Source organism: Dermacentor andersoni, chromosome 1 (genome assembly GCF_023375885.2).
Source record: "Dermacentor andersoni chromosome 1, qqDerAnde1_hic_scaffold, whole genome shotgun sequence".
In the NCBI taxonomy this organism is placed as follows: Eukaryota; Metazoa; Arthropoda; class Arachnida; order Ixodida; family Ixodidae; genus Dermacentor; species Dermacentor andersoni.
In genome coordinates, this window is record NC_092814.1 from 101,541,064 (window position 1) to 101,557,762 (window position 16,699).

Below are 16,699 nucleotides of genomic sequence, written 5' to 3' on the forward strand. Positions count from 1 at the left end.
CGCTTCGGTTCTTCACCTATGTCGTAGGAGATGGTGCCTGGTTCGGCAACGCCTGCGTCGACTGCGTTGACTCTCGTACTCACGCATCTTCGTGATCCGGGAACCTACTGCGGCACCGATGGCGCCGACGTCGACGACTGGCTGGAGCTGTATGAGCGGGTGAACATCCACAACAAATGGGATCCCACAGTGACGCTGGCGAACATAATTTTTGACTTGGCGGGAACAGCGCGAGTGAGGTTTCAAAAACACGAAGCATAACTCCATGACTGGGAGACCTTCAAGCAGAAGCTACGAGATCTCTTCGGAAAACCGTTGGGTCGGAAGGTCATCGCCAAGAAAGAGTTGGCATCACGAGTTCAAACGTCCACCCAGGGTTACGTCGCCTATATACAAGACGTGCTGGCACTCTGCCGCAAGGCCGACGCTTAAATGCCCGAGTCTGACAAAGTCGGGCATGTCTTAAAAGGTATGGCTGACGACGCCTTCAATCTACTGATTTGTAAGAACAATACTTCGCTTAATCACGTTATCACGGAATGCAAGCGTTTCAAGCAGGTGAAACGCCGTCGTATCTACCAGTTATTTTCACGGCTTCCCAATACGGCCGCATAATCGGCTTGCGAAGGCCGACAGGACTTTCCTGTGCGGCAGCAGCAACAGCCTTCAGAGCAGCTGACGAAGATTGTGCGCCGTTAGCTGGAAGCCATGAGTCCCACCATGACCCACCTGACAACGATACATGCGTTCCTATGGTTCCCTTTGTTCAGGCTATTGTGCGCCAAGAACTCGCCAATGTCAGCTTTCAAGCAGTTTGCACCGTGGCCAGTTCCCGGCCGACCGAATGTCTTTCACTCGTGCATAACCAAAATTAATGGGTCCCTCGAGGTTCTCGCAACATGGCAGAGTGGCGAACACCGGATGACCGACCTATTTGCTTCAGTTGTCACCGCGTTGGGCATGTCGCCAGGTACTGTCAGAACCGCTAGTACTCGATGCCGTTCTCGAATAGCCCCCGTCCAGACGGCAGCTTTCGCCATCTCCAGCCGCGAGCCGAGCCGAACCTGCACGCCATGGACAGTACGACCACATGGCGCTGTCGTTCACCGTCGCCGAGCAGTTACCAGTCCCGTTCGCCGCAAAGACGTCGCCCATCGTCCTGGTCACCCCAGTACCGTTGCCTGTCGTCGCCTTTCCGACCTGGGCGCGTACTTCCGCAAAACTAAAAGACGCAGCTCGCGGAGATGACGCTGCATTGTCGACGTCTCCGCCAAAGCCTCTCACCCTGCCGACCAGACGCAATATAATCGATGTAGAAGTTGACGGTTTACATGTCCCAGCGCTTTTTGATACTGGAGTCCATATATCGCTAAGGAGAAACCGTCCTTGTTGCCGCCTGAAGAAAGTCCTTACACCAGCCGCGTCCCGTGTTATCAGAGTCGCCGATGGAGCAACGTCCAGTATCCTTGGCATGTGTACTGCCCGAATAACTGTTGCTCGTTTCAACACTTCCGTTTTATTAGCTGTTCTTGAGTGGTGTTCCCATGAATTCATCTTGGGCCTCGACTTCTTATCGGACCCTTCAGCACTGATTGACTGCAGTACTGGCCTCCTCCAACTCGAGCTGCCTAATCACTGCTGTTCTCCAAAATCAGCTGAACCTCGTTTATGTTCTGCAGACTCCATACGGTTGCCGCCTCAATCCGCCATGTATATACCTTCGATGTGCTTCCCATCTGTTCCTGACGGTGACTATGTGCTGACTCCTAATGTCAATGTTATAGCACAAGGCCTTTTCACTCCGATCCATGACGTCATGTTACCTGGCCCGACTGCCATAAAATCTAATGGGGATGCTCCCGAGTAGGCAACATTGATTTTGACGTCACCGCTTTCATCACGCCAGCCTTTTCAACGGAAATTTCGGGTTAGCTTGCGTGTCGTCATGGATCGGAGTAAACAGGCCTTGTGCTATCTAGATGGCGTTGGCCGAACGCGCTCGGTCCCTGGTGAGGTGCACAGCCTCACGGGAAGTGCCACGTGACCAACCTGTTTCGGCGGAGGGGTTTTTTAAAACTCCCTGCCGGAGTTTTCACAGGAGAACAAGATTTTGAAGCGGAGTAAAATCGCGTCATGTCGCCTTCATCCTCCCGCAGCTAGCCAACGGAGCGAAACGAGGAAATGGCGCTCTATCGCTCCCATACATCGGAGTAAATATTCGAGGAGGGGAGGTTTTAGGGCACATCAGCTGTTAAAAGCTCCTAGGTGGGTTTATTTTCGTTTACAGTGTACGCACAGTTGCCGTTCCTTATACCATTGTGACTATTGCCGACAACCGCGTATGCCTTCCTATATGAAACTTTGGTTCATGTACGCAAGTCATCCTGGAAGGCATGTTGCTTGGCAGCGCTTCTCCGATTGGCCATACCGCCATCTCTGTATTGGATGTCACATCCTCGTCTGCAGCCACCTGCTGTCCGATCAGTTCCGCATATTTTCAAAGCTGATCGCTCATGATCTACTTCCCGAACAGGCTGCGAATCTCTGCCGCGTCCTCGTGTCTTATCGCGACGTCTTTGACTTTGAGGATGGCCTGCTAGGACAGATTTCTGTTGTGACCTATAAGATTAACACCGGTGATGCTAGTCCTATCTACCGACGTCCTTAGCGCGGGTCTCACGCAGAATGCTACGTTATCCAAGCTGAAGTAGACAAGATGCTTTCCAAAAGTGTAATTGAACCCTCTTTGAGTCCTTGGGCATCGCCGGTTGTCTTGGTCAAGAAAAAGGATGAGAGCTGGCGATTTTGTGTCGCCTACCGTCAACTGAACAAGATCATGAAAAAGGATGTATCCTCTCCCGCGGATTGATGACGCCCTCGACTGCCTTCACGGATCCGAATACTTGTCTCCAATCGACCTCCGATCCGGTTATTGGCAGATTGCGGTTGATGTACTAGACCTTGAGAAGACCGCTTTCGTTACACCGGACGGCCTTTACCATTTTAAGGTTATGGCTTTCGGACTTTGTAATGCCCCAGCAACTTTCGAAAGAATGATGTACTCTCTTCTTCGGGGCTATAAGGGGTCCATCTGCCTATGTTATCTGGACGATGTCATCGTAATTTCCCCTACGTTTGACAGCCACCTCAGTCGCTTGGGCGCTATTTTTTAAGTCTTTAAGAAGGCTGGTCGTCAACTTAACTCTTCTAAGTGTCATTTTGAACACCGCGAAGTCAATGTTGTCACCTTGTCAGTGCTGCCGGTATACATCCTGATCCTGATAAAATTCACGCAGTCAAGAACTTTCCTGTACCCTGCTCAGCAAAAGATGTGCGCAGCTTCGTCGGATTATGCTCCTATTTTCGTCGGTATGTTGAAAATTTTGCGGACATCGCGCGGCCACTGACCGACCTTCTCAAGAAGGGCACTGCATTCTTTTGGGACCGCGAACAAGCCGACACCCTCAACACCCTCATCCGCTTGTTGAAAACGCCTCCGATATTAGGCCACTTTGATCCATCTGCACCAACTCAAGTTCGCATAGACGCCAGTGGCTATGCCATAGGTACTGTCCTTGCCCAACAGAAAAACGGAGACGAGCGTGTAATTGCCTACGCCAGTCGCCTCTTGTCGCCTTCAGAACGGTGATGTTTCTATCACCGAGCACGAGCGCCTCGCTCTGGTGTGGGCAGTGGCTAAATTTCGCCCTTACTTGTTTGGCCGGCCATTTCCTGTCATCACGGACCACCATGCCCTGTGCTTGCTTTCGTCACTGAAAGACCCGATTGGCCGCCTTGGTCGCTGGGCAGTCAGACTCCAGGAATATTTTTTCGTTGTGGTGTACAAGTTCGGCCGTTTACATCTGGACGCTGAGTGCTTGTCTGGTCACCCCGTCGATCCTCCTGACAATGATGAACTGGATTCCGACACTTCCCTTCTGGCCATTTCTAACTTTCGCGACATACTGAGCAGCGAAAGGACGACTCTCTAAGGTCGATAATCGAGAACTTGGCTTCTGGCTAATCAGATCGCTCAATCAGAATGTTTGTGCTCCATGGCAACATTCTTTATCGAGGTAACATCAGCTTTGAAGGACCAGATTTACTTCTAGTTGTCCCTCGTCACCTCCGTTCTACTCTTCTTGCTGAGCTCCACAACACACCCACTGCCGGACACCTTGGCACCTCCCGCACTTACGACAGAGCGCGACTTCGCTTCTTCTGGCCAGGCTTGTACCGCTCTGTGCGACGTTACGTTGCGGCTTGTGACCTCAGTCAGTGGCGAAGGAGGACATGTGCGTAACCTGCTGGCCACCTTCATCCAATCGATGTTCGCAAGCAGCATTCCTTCCGTTTCGGCATGGACCTTCTTGGCCCCTTTCCCACATCGATTAAAGGGAACAAATTTATAGCCGTTGCAACAGACTATGCAACCCGCTATGCTATTACACGTGCCCTGTCCACCAGCTATGCTACAGGTGTAGCATACTTTTTACTACAGAATGTGATTCTTCAGCATGGCGCTCCAAGGCAGCTAGTGACAGATTGTGGCCGCTACTTTCTGTCCCAAGTTGTCGAAGGCGTGCTTCGTACTTGCTCCACTGAACACAAGCTCGCAACCGCATATCACCCACAAACGAACGGACTGACTGAAGGACTAAATCGCACCATTACGGAGATGTTGTCTATGTACAGTCGCAATCAAAAAATACGCGGTCCACGGCTCCGGGCGCAGGAGCGGTTGCGGGGCCACACCACGGCGCTGATATCTCCATCTGGCGCCTGCTTTGAGGGTGCACCGAGTGATGCCAATCTTCGCCCTCACTCTCGTGCGGTTAAGTGACGCGCTTGGTAAACTTGAAGTGCAGCGTTAGGCTGTTTCGCATCTGACGGTCAGTGGGAAAGAGCGTTCGTCAGTCCGCGCTTTCCTTTCTCCCCGCGCCAGCTCGTGTTCGGCCGTCCGGCTAAGCGCACGGAACGTATGCCTGGCAGTGTCCGATCTGGTTTCACGTTTCATGTTTACGTGCACCTTGCGCCCGTGTGCCGCGCTTCCGTGCTTGGCCTTTGAACGGACGGCGCACGTGCATGCAGGCTCTCAACGAAAGACGCCATGGCAAGGCAGCTGTGCATACTAGTAGCAAGCAAAGAGCCACCACCTTGTTGGTGTCAACGCCCGTCCTGACTAATGTTCCATTCTCGTTTAAGGCGAAAGCGTTACTAGGCTCACATTGCAGAAACCGTCGGAACCTGCCAGCCTTGTCCCGAAGCCGTCCGCCGCCGCCGTGCCAAGAACAATGGCAGCACGACAAACGAAGCAAAATGGAAGCACACTCATGTGCACTGACCATCAGCTGCGAAACAGACGAACACCGCACTTGAAATTTATCAAGCACATGACTTGTCCGCATGAGAGTGAGGGCGAAGATTGGCGTCACTCGGTGCACCCTCAAAGCCGGCGCCCGTTGGAGATAGCAGCGCCGCTTTGAGGCTCCACAACCGCTCCTGTGCCCGGAGCCGTGGGCTGCGTATTTTTGATTGAGACTATACGTTTCGGCAGACCATCGTGATTGGGGCAGCACTTTGCCCTACGTGACATTTGTATACAATTCGTCACGTCAGGATACCCCCGGTTTCTCGTCTTTCTAACTCTTATTTGGTCGCCGTCTTACTCTGCCTTTTGACGCCCTGCTACCTCCGGTGTCGCGACACACCGCAGAATGCGCTCATGACGCCATTAGTCGGGCTCGTACGCTCTCCAGATTGCTTATGTTCGACTTACAGTGGCTCAGGCGTCACAAAAAACTCGCTACGACAGTCGCCACCGAAACCTTGACTTCCGGAAATCTCGTACTTCTGTGGACTCCAATTCGCCACGTCGGCATGTCCGAAAAATAACCCCATAATTTAATAAATGTATAGGTAAATTTTTCTCAGACATAGATTTTTCCTGGATATCACCACCTGACTTCTATATTTCTAAATCTGCCCTGATGAAGTAAGTTATGTCATGGACCAAAACTAAATACCGTTTATCAACAAAAAGCCATGCATCACAGCTTCACGACAATGCCCGGTACGCTGGTGCTAGTAGTAATCTGTGATAAAGATAGAGCGGCAGCCCATCATTCCAACGTAACTAATTAATCCCAGTTTGTTTTTCTCCAGAACGTGACTAACTGGTAGAAGGGCGAATTGATCTTGACATGAAGCTTGCAGTCTTTCGGTGGCGGGCCGAGCGCGTTCTTTGTGTATACTTCGGGCGCATGGATTTGAAAGGCTCAAACTCTCCCATAGCGAAAGTTTTTCACAATCACTCCGGTGGCTGTAAAGAAAGCGCAGACTGTTAGTCCTCTTTTAGCGCGCACGCTCTGAAACAAGAGACATATTTACTAGAAAGGGGAAATCGATCCACAAATGACCCATTATTATCCCGTCACGTTGATGAGCTGCACTCTTCGGCCTGTGTTCCGTATTATGACAAAAATATAATCGGTGCAGTGTCAGTATGTCTTATGTAAAATCAGGAAATTAAAATCAGAGTCGCGTCAACGGCTTACATCGTAAATTGCAAGAAAACAACCTAAAACTGTACTGCGTAGTATTCGCAAGGCAAACGTCGATGCGTGGGATTCATTTCAATTTCTTAACTGTTCGAGGGTACAAATATGCTGTTCAGATGACAACACACGGTTTCACCGGCCGTGGTGGCGTAGTGGCTTCGGCGTTGCGCTGCTAAGCCCGAGGCCGCGGCACGGAATCCCGGCCGTGGCACCTGCGGCATCTCGATGGGGGCGAAATGCAAAAGTGCCCATGTGCCGTGCCTTGGGTGCGTGGTAAAGGGGCCCAGCGGGTCAAAATTAATCCGGAGTCGCCCACTACGACGTGCCTCGAAATCATATCCTGGTTTTGGCACGCGTAAAAGTACAGAATTATTTATTTATTTATTTATTTATTTATTTCGTACTGCCAGCCTGTTTTAGAGGCCCTAGGCAGGAGTGGGATATACATAAAGGGTTAACAACCTAGTAACATGTGAAACACAAGAAAGAAAAAAAAAAGAAAAAAAGGGTGGAAACAAGCAAAGGGTCATCTTGTTGCAATGCAAAAAAGAAGAAACAACAATAAACAACAATATCAAAGAATTCTACAATACGGCAGATGTTTGCACAATGGCTTATACACACACACAAAAAAAATAAGGGTACCCTTAACAAGATATGATCAATATCACATAGTATATGGAATAGCACAGAGATCGTGGGGAACGTTTTAGGTCATAGATTAATGAGAGCGTGCACAAAGGACGATAAGGTTGAGCTGTGAAGAACGTATTGAGGCAGGGCGTTTCAGTCATGGATGGTTCGGGGGAAAAACGACTGCTTAAGTAAAGTGGTATGGTGCGAATACTCGTCTAACCTGAATGAATGTGATGAACGCGTTGGGCACCGACTACAAAGGGTAATATACAATTTTGTATCTAGCTTTACATGCTCCCGATGAATCAAATATAGCATTTTAAGCCTCTCTCGATACCGTCTTACCTCTAGGGTTTCTAGGTTCGCCTCCTGTAAAAGAGCGCTAACTGATGTATGACGGCGGTAGGAATTAAAAATAAACCCTACTGATTTCCGCTGTATCATTTCAGTAATATTTATGCTTGCTTGGGTGTAAGGGTCCCAAGCAAGGGTAGCGTACTCTAACAATGGTCTGATGAAAGTCTTGTATGCTAATAATTTTATATTACATGTAGATTTAGCCAAGGTCCTCCTCAGGTATCCGAGCTTCTTCATGGCTTTTTTTTTAATGTGAGCTACATGGCTATTCCACCTAAGGTCCGACGTAATTAGTAAACCAAGGTATTTGTATTCTGTAACATAGGATAAGTTATGGCCATTAATGCTGTATACAAAGGGTAACGGCTTCTTTTTGCGTGTAATTATCATTGAGACTGTTTTTCTTAGGTTAATGCTCATTTGCCACTCTAAGCACCATGCGGCTATTGCTGATAAAGATGAATTTAGGATCGTCTGATCTGCCTCGCTGTGAATTTCATGATAAAGTACGCAGTCATCTGCAAACAGCCGAATTTTAACTGGTATATTATTTAACTGGTATATTAATTTACTTCCTTAACGCGCGATTTAATTTTGCAACTATTCATAATATTGTCCTCCAACATATGTTCCTATTGGCCATGGATGGATGGATGGATGGATGGATGGATACAATTTTCTTGTACGTCCGGCAAGGTTTAACGTGACCCGGGCTCAGGTCTCCCACGGGGGAACATCAAGGCCCTGCCTCAACGCCGCCTCACGGGCTTGCTGGACTGCCCACGTCTGGATTCCGAGGTCTGAGCTGCGCAGAGCGGCGGCCCACCTCGACGACAGGGTCTCCGGAGCAACTGCCATCCTTCCTATAACTACATTGCACTCCCACAGCATGTGTTTGAGGGTTGCTGGTCCTTCCTGGCACAATTTGCACGTGTCGTCGTGATGCTTATCTGGGAAGACGCGTTTCAGATGGAATGGATAAGGGAAGGTTATCGCCTGGAGCTGTCTCCAGGCACATTTTTTCCCATTATACGTGTGGTCGAAACAAAACTAAGTCGAAATGTAAATCATTTCAATGTTAGTCTGCCTTCTCCACATGTAGGGGAAATGCAATAGGTACTTCAGAATGTAATATTACTCAAATTTTTGTTCGCATAAGGTTCCTGGCTATATGCATGAAATGAAAATTACAAATATATTGCCCAGTTTTGTCTGTTAGCGGCATGCTTCATATACTGCATTTAAAAAACAAACCACATTTTTTTTTTAATTTTAACACATGAGTCTAAAAACAAATAAGCAATCTATTTTCAGAGATAATCCACAGTTGCCATATAAGAATAAAAAAATAGTTCTTCAAGTTGTCATTTCAGTAATAAAAACGGGCGACTTTCATGCACACAAAATATAAGCGTCCAAGACTGACAACTGGTTATTTAATTCGAAAGGGAAAGCTTTCAGTTTACCAATGTAGTGTTTAACCATGTAGCTTTAAAACAATTCCCTTGTTGGAAACAGCGTCGGAGGTGACCATCCCTTATTCAAGGAATACTTTTTGCAGTTTATTTACTTATTTATATTTATTTATTTATTTACGCCGTCAGAGCTGAAAGGCGTTAAAGAAAAGAGTGGGTTGAGCAGGATAAGAAAATAATGCAATGAGTAAAATGTAACTTTCTAATCATGGAAGTTTAGTTGATGATAAATAGAAAAAGATGTCAGTGCGCACCAGGAAGGCAGCTTTCTACTGAAGAACGCAGTAAGTAATTACCAAATTAAGGTTACACAACGTACGTTAGTTAATGTTCCATGAAACTTGCAGTTATTAGTATCGTTTAGGATATCGTTTAGACGATTCCATTCAAGGGATGTGCTAGGCAAGAAAGACGATATTGTGACTACATTTGATGCCTACATTCTAAAGGCGATAAATACGATGCGATATGTGTTTCGATGGCGATGTCACTTAAAAGGTAGAAATTCAAGATTAGTCTTATTTGCGGTTAAAGTAACAATTCGATCATAAGATGAACATATGAAACGAGTAGACTACTTTTGAGAAATTCTAATGAGGTAATAAGGTTAATGGATCGAATCTCATATGGCGGGTGTATTTTCTAATTTTGTTCTTATCAGTGTTTTCTACCGTAGTAACTTGAGAGATGATGGTGCAATATAATATAGTGGAGCAAATAACCCTTTATATCTCATATCTATTGTTATTTTGGAGATGAGAAAAGGAGTAGCCATCACCATTATAGGGTGACTACATCTTTCTTCTATTTTCGTTTCAATAAAAAATCTAAGTTCGATTTGCATTGTTAGTAATATCGATAAAGGTTGGCCAGGTGAAATTAGTCGTAATATGAACGCGTAAATACTTATACCAATATGCAGGCACTAACGCACTGTTAAGTAAGTACATCGAAGAAGAGTTGTTCTGAATAGAAGTTGTTCGGATGATCTGGCTGTTACGTCTTATGTGTCGCAAGGCTCCGTGTTGGGGCCACTTTTCTGACTAATATTTGTCATTTTATGGAAACCCAGCTTCTTTTGTTTGCGGATCATTGTGTATTAAATGCAAGGGTATCTGATGAGACAGATTGGTTTTCAATGGCGGCAGACCTGATGCGCATAAAAAACGAAATGGTTAAGTAACCAAGAAATCGTTAACCAGCGAAGCTGAAACGTGTGGTCGCGGTATTTATCACTGGGTTAATCCCGACGGTTGACTAAACGATGGCTTGGTAGGCTGCTGGATCCACGCTCGCAGTTGCTGCTTGCGCTCGGCTGCACAAGCCTGTTATTGTGCCCGTGCTGCAGCATCGGCACGACGTCTGTCTGTCTGAAAAACATTTATTTACAGAACTTTTGTACAGGGAGGGTGCGGGAGCTGTCCTTAAGGGGCTGCCCTTTACAAACACTAGGTGGGCTCCCCCTTACGGGAGCCCATTGGCGTCGGCCGCCGCCCGGGCCCGCTCGACCAAGGCCCGTTGGGCCGTCAGGTCACAGGAGCCGAGCAGGGCTGCCTCCCAGTCCTCCCGGGAAGGGTTGGGTAGAGGAGCTCGTTCTGCTGATCGAAAGCTGCCTGCTCCTAAGCAGCACACACACACACACGCGCGTGCGCGCACGCACACGCACACACGCACTATCCGCAAGAAGCGTTTACTTCCATTTTTACCGTGCAGCCGCAGATGCGCGAAGGTGGGCTTTCTGATTCTTTTTTTTTCTTTCCCCGCACGACGTCCCCCGCCGCCGCGGATGCGCGGAAGCGAGCGCCGTCTGGTGATGCTGCAAGAAACCCAGTGGCGCGCACGGGGCGCGTGCTTCCCTGTGATTGGTTGGCCTGTTCGGCAAGGGAACAGCCAGGTCGCAGCGCCCACGGTCACGAAACCCGGCGAGGTTCGCAAAAACAAGCTTCGCTTTTAAAAACACAAACGGAATTTTTGAAGCTGTAACGACATATGCGTCGATTCCACATCCAATCAATCTTGCTCTGCGTCAACAAGATGCCAGCCGCTGTGGAAAGAGCTGATCGGCTCTACGGGCCGCCTTTTGCTAACATTTAACCTGGAGATCTGCGAAACGAATTAAGGTCTCGGCTAGCAAGCTGTACTTGCGATAGAGAAGTATTGTATTTGCGGTAATCAAGCGGGAAACCGCAAAAGGAGAATGAGGTAAGCAAACATCGTTTTACAACACTTCGTCGCGGGCGTGCGGGCATAAACTAATTAAGTGCGTATAGTATACTCTAACAGTATACTCTAATTGTCGCTTGATGCTGAACTTCAAGCTTCTTTTTTATACGCAAAGAAATTCGTTCTAGCCGGCGTCTCCGAGCAGCCAGCGCTGGTGCGATCGGCGGGCAGCCATCTTCTAATCCTTTCGGAACAGGACAGTCTCCGGCTTTTCTAGAAAGAAAGGAAAAGAAAATAAAGGAAATAATAATAATAATAATAATAATAATAATAATAATAATAATAATAATAATAATAATAATAATAATACCAGTAAAAAAGGTTTTGGCATATATTTGCTTCTTTGGTGCGTGCACATCGCTTGGACGTGGTGAGTCTTTTCGGTTTTGTGACCTAGCGTGACAGACAGGAGAAGTGGGTGCGGTCCGTGAAATTTCGACTAATCGCGAAGGGCTAATGGCTGAGGTAGAATAGAAACAGATTGGAATAGCTTTACATCATAACGTCCTATATCTAGGTGTTCTGCAAGTATTGACTTTTAGAGAACAAACAAATGCTACCAATAGCCAAACTTAGTTTATAGGTAAAAATGGTATGACGAAAGGCGCGTACTTTGTAGAATCATTAATAGCTGGCCTTCACTTAGCAACTTAATGAATAACAAAGGGGGGTACGTCAGATAAGGTGCAGTGATGGGGATCCTAAGAGGGCGAGATTTTAGGGGCATGTGTGCAACTTTGGGATAGGTCCTTGTTTTGGACTAGGCTTCAATAAGCTGGGATAAGAAGGGTTATGATAACAGTGATCATCCCTGAGTTCATACACGTAGCAAAAAGGAACTTTATATGTCAATGAAGTCGATGTCGATTGCCGGACCTTCGTTGGCAGTCGCTACTCTAGACTACCACACATTTTGTGATGTCGTTACTGCTAGCGGTGGACAAGCTGATAAAGTGCTTCACATTCAATGCGCCAGGACGCAATCACTGCACTTTTAATTTTCATTTAGTGTGAATGAGAAGGGGGGGCACAGCGATAGACAGAGAGAGAGTAGATAAGAAAGGCAAGATGGTCGTCAACGAAGCCCACGTTTGACTTGCAACATTATGCTGCGGGAAATAATTAAATTGATGACACACCGAAAAACAACACCGAAATAAGGTTTCCCGTGGCTAACGAACAGAACTGATTTAAAACTTGCGCGACACCGCATGGGAAGTTTCGGACTCGTGTTGAAATGAAAATTTTTAAAAGGTTTAGTTGGTTTCAGCCTTCGCGCGCAGGTTTGCTACTTACGCGAGCTATGTGGGTTTTGGGACAGCCCGTAGGACTTGAAAAGCGTCAGACTTTGTCATCCTGTAGAGTTTAATGAAACGAAGTTAAGCCAGGGTGTATGGTTTGGTTTCCCACAACGCGCACTTGAAGCGAGGGAAGCACGTCCGAGCTGTCCTCAAGCGACTCCGCAAAACGTCATAGTCGTCGCGCAAGAGGTTTAACAAATGAGCGCTGCCTAAACACGCGTGGTGAAGGTGGAACTTCGAAAGAGATATTTGGTAAATACCTCACTGCTTCCATAAAAGCTTTAATGCGATTCCAACGCGCGCTTTCCTGATTTTGGGGAGCTGCCATGGTGCTCGGAGTCAGAAATTTAGCTTGGAAATTTTTGCACAACCTATTTGCGTAGTTATTGTTTCAGTGCTTGCGAGTTGTGCATCAATATATTATCTTGCTAGTAAATATTTGCGTTTTGGTTAGCTCACTTATTTGAGCAACTGGCCTGGTGAGAGAGTTATTCGGATTCGCTGGCCAAACAAGGATTCATATTGCTTCAAATGCGGAGCTTTTCTTAACTAGAATCAATGTTGGCAGTAATTTTAGCTTGGTACCACATTAACGTGGATGGCAAACGCCCTTTCTATAGCAGCACTCTCACGAATTTATGAAGTAATTACTGAGCAAACAGCCTATCTGAGCGCATGGTTGAAAGAGGTGAGTTAAGCTTAAAAAAAGTAAAGAAAAAAATTTTAATTGAAAATAGTGAAACCTCGAAATCGGCCTCTATGGATTTACTGCAGGTGTTTTTATGTTTAGGAAACTGATAGGAAAAAACGGTATTTTAATGCTTATAGTCATTCCGAAGTTATCGTTGTCTCAGTGACCGTAGCGATTATTTCAAACACCTTGCTATAGGGACCTAGGTACCCAGTGCCTTAGAGCGGAGCTGTCTATGGCTGGGGGGTCCAGGATTTTATGGCGTCCACGCGGAAAAACTCGCCCCTAAAAAGTGAGAGTGAAAGAGCCAACAACAAAAGCAAACTCATATCGCTGCTTGCGTCGGAGCTCGGTGCAACGGCCACCTGTGTCTAAAACGGCGCTCCGGCACAGCTTAGTCTATGTGAATGTATGACGTAGTGCGTGACGTAGCGTGCGCCTGATACGGCGACCAAGGGTAATTTTTGATGCTGTTTCGCTCCATCGTCGCTACGGGAAGGCGACGCGTGATCCGTACGCCTGAACAGCAGCTATCTGCGAGGAGTGACAGCGAGAGCTGCCGCGGGAGAGAGACCGTCGACGTCGTGCCAACCCGGTGGCCCGAGAAGAGCGTGCCAGCGATGTGGTACCTAAGCGACGGGCAAGAGTCGACGACGCACATCGCGACGCCGAGAATGCCGCAAAGAGACGCCGACGCCACGAGGGCACGGTACTGGGTTTAGATGGCGCCCACGCAAGGTTCCAAAGATGCTTTCTCAATCATTACATATCTCAATTACATATCGCGTAATTACTAAAAAGGGAACAAGAGCTCTACCAAACCACCATAGCAGCTTCGCTTGTCAACAACCTTCACAGAGTGGAATGGCCGATGAATAGCTTTCGAAGCCGCGCACCATCTTTTATACTGCTGCAACGTTGAAAGACTAATGCAGCGTTTTGGGCGTGTTGGTATGACATGACAAAGCTTATAGCGCACGAAAAGACGAGGACACAGAGAGACGTGGTACACCCACAGGCGCTGACAGTGTTTATTTTGAGTAAGAGAACCACATATATAAGCAACATCCGGAATTGTCACAAGTGCGAAAAAGGGATTTACTTCAACGTACGGTTCTGAATTAATTCCGGGGTTTAACGTGCCAGAACGACGGTCTTGACATGCCGGATTGGGGGCTACAGATTAATTTTTATCACCTGGGGTTTGTTAATGTGCACCCAGTAAACGCTACACGAATGTTTTTGCATCTCGCTCCCATCGGAATGCGGCCGCCCCGGCCGGGATTGAACCCGCAACCTAGATGTCAGCAGCGCAGCTCCATAGCCACTGAGCTATCGCAGCGGGCGCTTCTGAACCGGAGACTGAAGTTTATTTATTTCTTTTCAATACAACAGAAAAAGGTAACCGAATAAACAGTTTAACTTTTATTGTATGAGTTGTATGTCATAATAAATCGCGGCACAGAGATGAAAATGGGCCATCAAATTAACTGACTGGCTGGCGTAAACGTATAAAATAAAGGGGGCAAAAAGTGAGCTAATTTTATTGAGGGTTACAGGCTGTGAGATAACACGCCGTTCATTAGCCTCACTAACTGTCGTTCGTTATTATCGTAAATAAAGAAGTCAGCCTGAAAACATATGTGGGTCCGTAAAAAGGAACAAAGTGCAGTTGTTAAAAAAATTGGTCTGTAGTGCATCCGAGCAGCTTGCGCTCAGGGAAACCACGGACAGTCTATCTATGATCCCGGTGAACAAGCAGCCCATTTGTAGCGCGCTCAATGCTCTCTCGCACTTCTCGAACCAATTCAAGACGGTGAAAACAGTCACTTCCCCAAGAAAACGCTTTTACATTTCGAGAGTGCGTGCTCGTTTCAGTCATATTTTGAGGATACGCTTGACGACTTCACCGTAAACAAGCTCGTTTCGGTGCTGAGCGGAAGTAACATGCGTTCGAGGAGGTAGTTTGACTTCTTTTCTTACTGGGAAGATTCCTCCGCATTTCAAGTGAACAGCTGCCCACTAAAGAAAGAAAGGAAGGAAAAAAGAAGAAAGAAAAAAGAAACTAGGGACGTCGCATAAATTTTCGCCATGCTTCTTAACGATGACGCTGCTCAGACATCAAGGCGAATGGCACAGTGTGCATTTCGCTGTTGCGTGCCTCGATAACTTACTGATCCATGCAATGTTTCATTACGGCAGTGAAGGCACGAGATTTCCGAGGATGAATAAAACTCCCATGCAGCATCTCCCATCTGTTATTTACGCTGCGATTGACGTGGTAAACAGCCCAGGCTATGTTTTGACAGCGCAATAATAAATTCGGAGCAATAAGATAACCTGTGCGCGCTGGCTGACCTTTTCGCGCCTCTTTTTACAGTGTTAAATGTAGAAGCATTTTTTTTATGGAACGACAATTAATTACCCTTGCTGTTCTTTTTGCTTCATCCAATTTTTTTGGAACAAGTGGAGCAAAGCTGAAAGCGGGTTTTCTTTATTCGGACTGCTCTAATCTAACCAATAAATCTGGCTGCTCTGGTTAATTATTATAGTAAATATGAACGAGGATCACTTGACTGTAAGAACATGTGTGGTGAAAATTTCAGCTATGCATGCTATGGTGGCGATAGGGTAAAATGCAGAACATGATGGCTGGCAGGTAATGAAACTGATGAGGTAGATATGCGGTTCTGATCTTGAAATTATTTCTCATAATAACTTAGGAAAGCAACCGAGCAACGGAAAGGTACACCAACTTCCTGCAGGAGATATTAGCTTAGGATTAGATGTCCACAATAAAATAGTGTTCGGGATAGAAACGAAAAAGTTTCCTATAAGTAAAGAGTATCAACAACAGGTGTACTTATTTATAGCTTTCGACAAAATGTCATCAAAGCTTTGAGCGAAGTGTTTGAGGCCACGAACGGTACGTTTGAAAGGAAGGAACTAGAACAAGAAAAAAAAAAAACGTTGTTATTGCATTCTGCGCACCTGAGGAGGACGGTGCGACAAATAATAGCCCGTAGCGACACCCTCCCATTAGACAGGTGCCTATACAATGCAACGCAGCAGGCAGTAGTTCTCAGATTTGTGAGAAAACAGGGCTCCTGGATTGGCGCTTTACGGGCCTCTTTAATCGGGTTATTGAGGACCGCGTCGCAGATCCATAATCATGAATTTACTGTTACGAAGAATGCTGCGTTTCATCGTAGCCGTTTTAGAGACAAACGAGCGTAGGTTCGTTAGTGTTAATGCTTCTGCATCTGTGCTCCGCAGTTGCATATCATAAAGACGTGTTTCGCTCTTTCGCACCATCACCTCTTTTGGGATCCGCCGCGGTCCTTCGTAATCACCACCATAAATGGGACGTAAATTGGTGTACTGCGACCGCGTGTATTGTGCTGTAGCTTTTATCCAGCAGTAACTGGCAAATGAAACATCTTAAAACGACTCCGT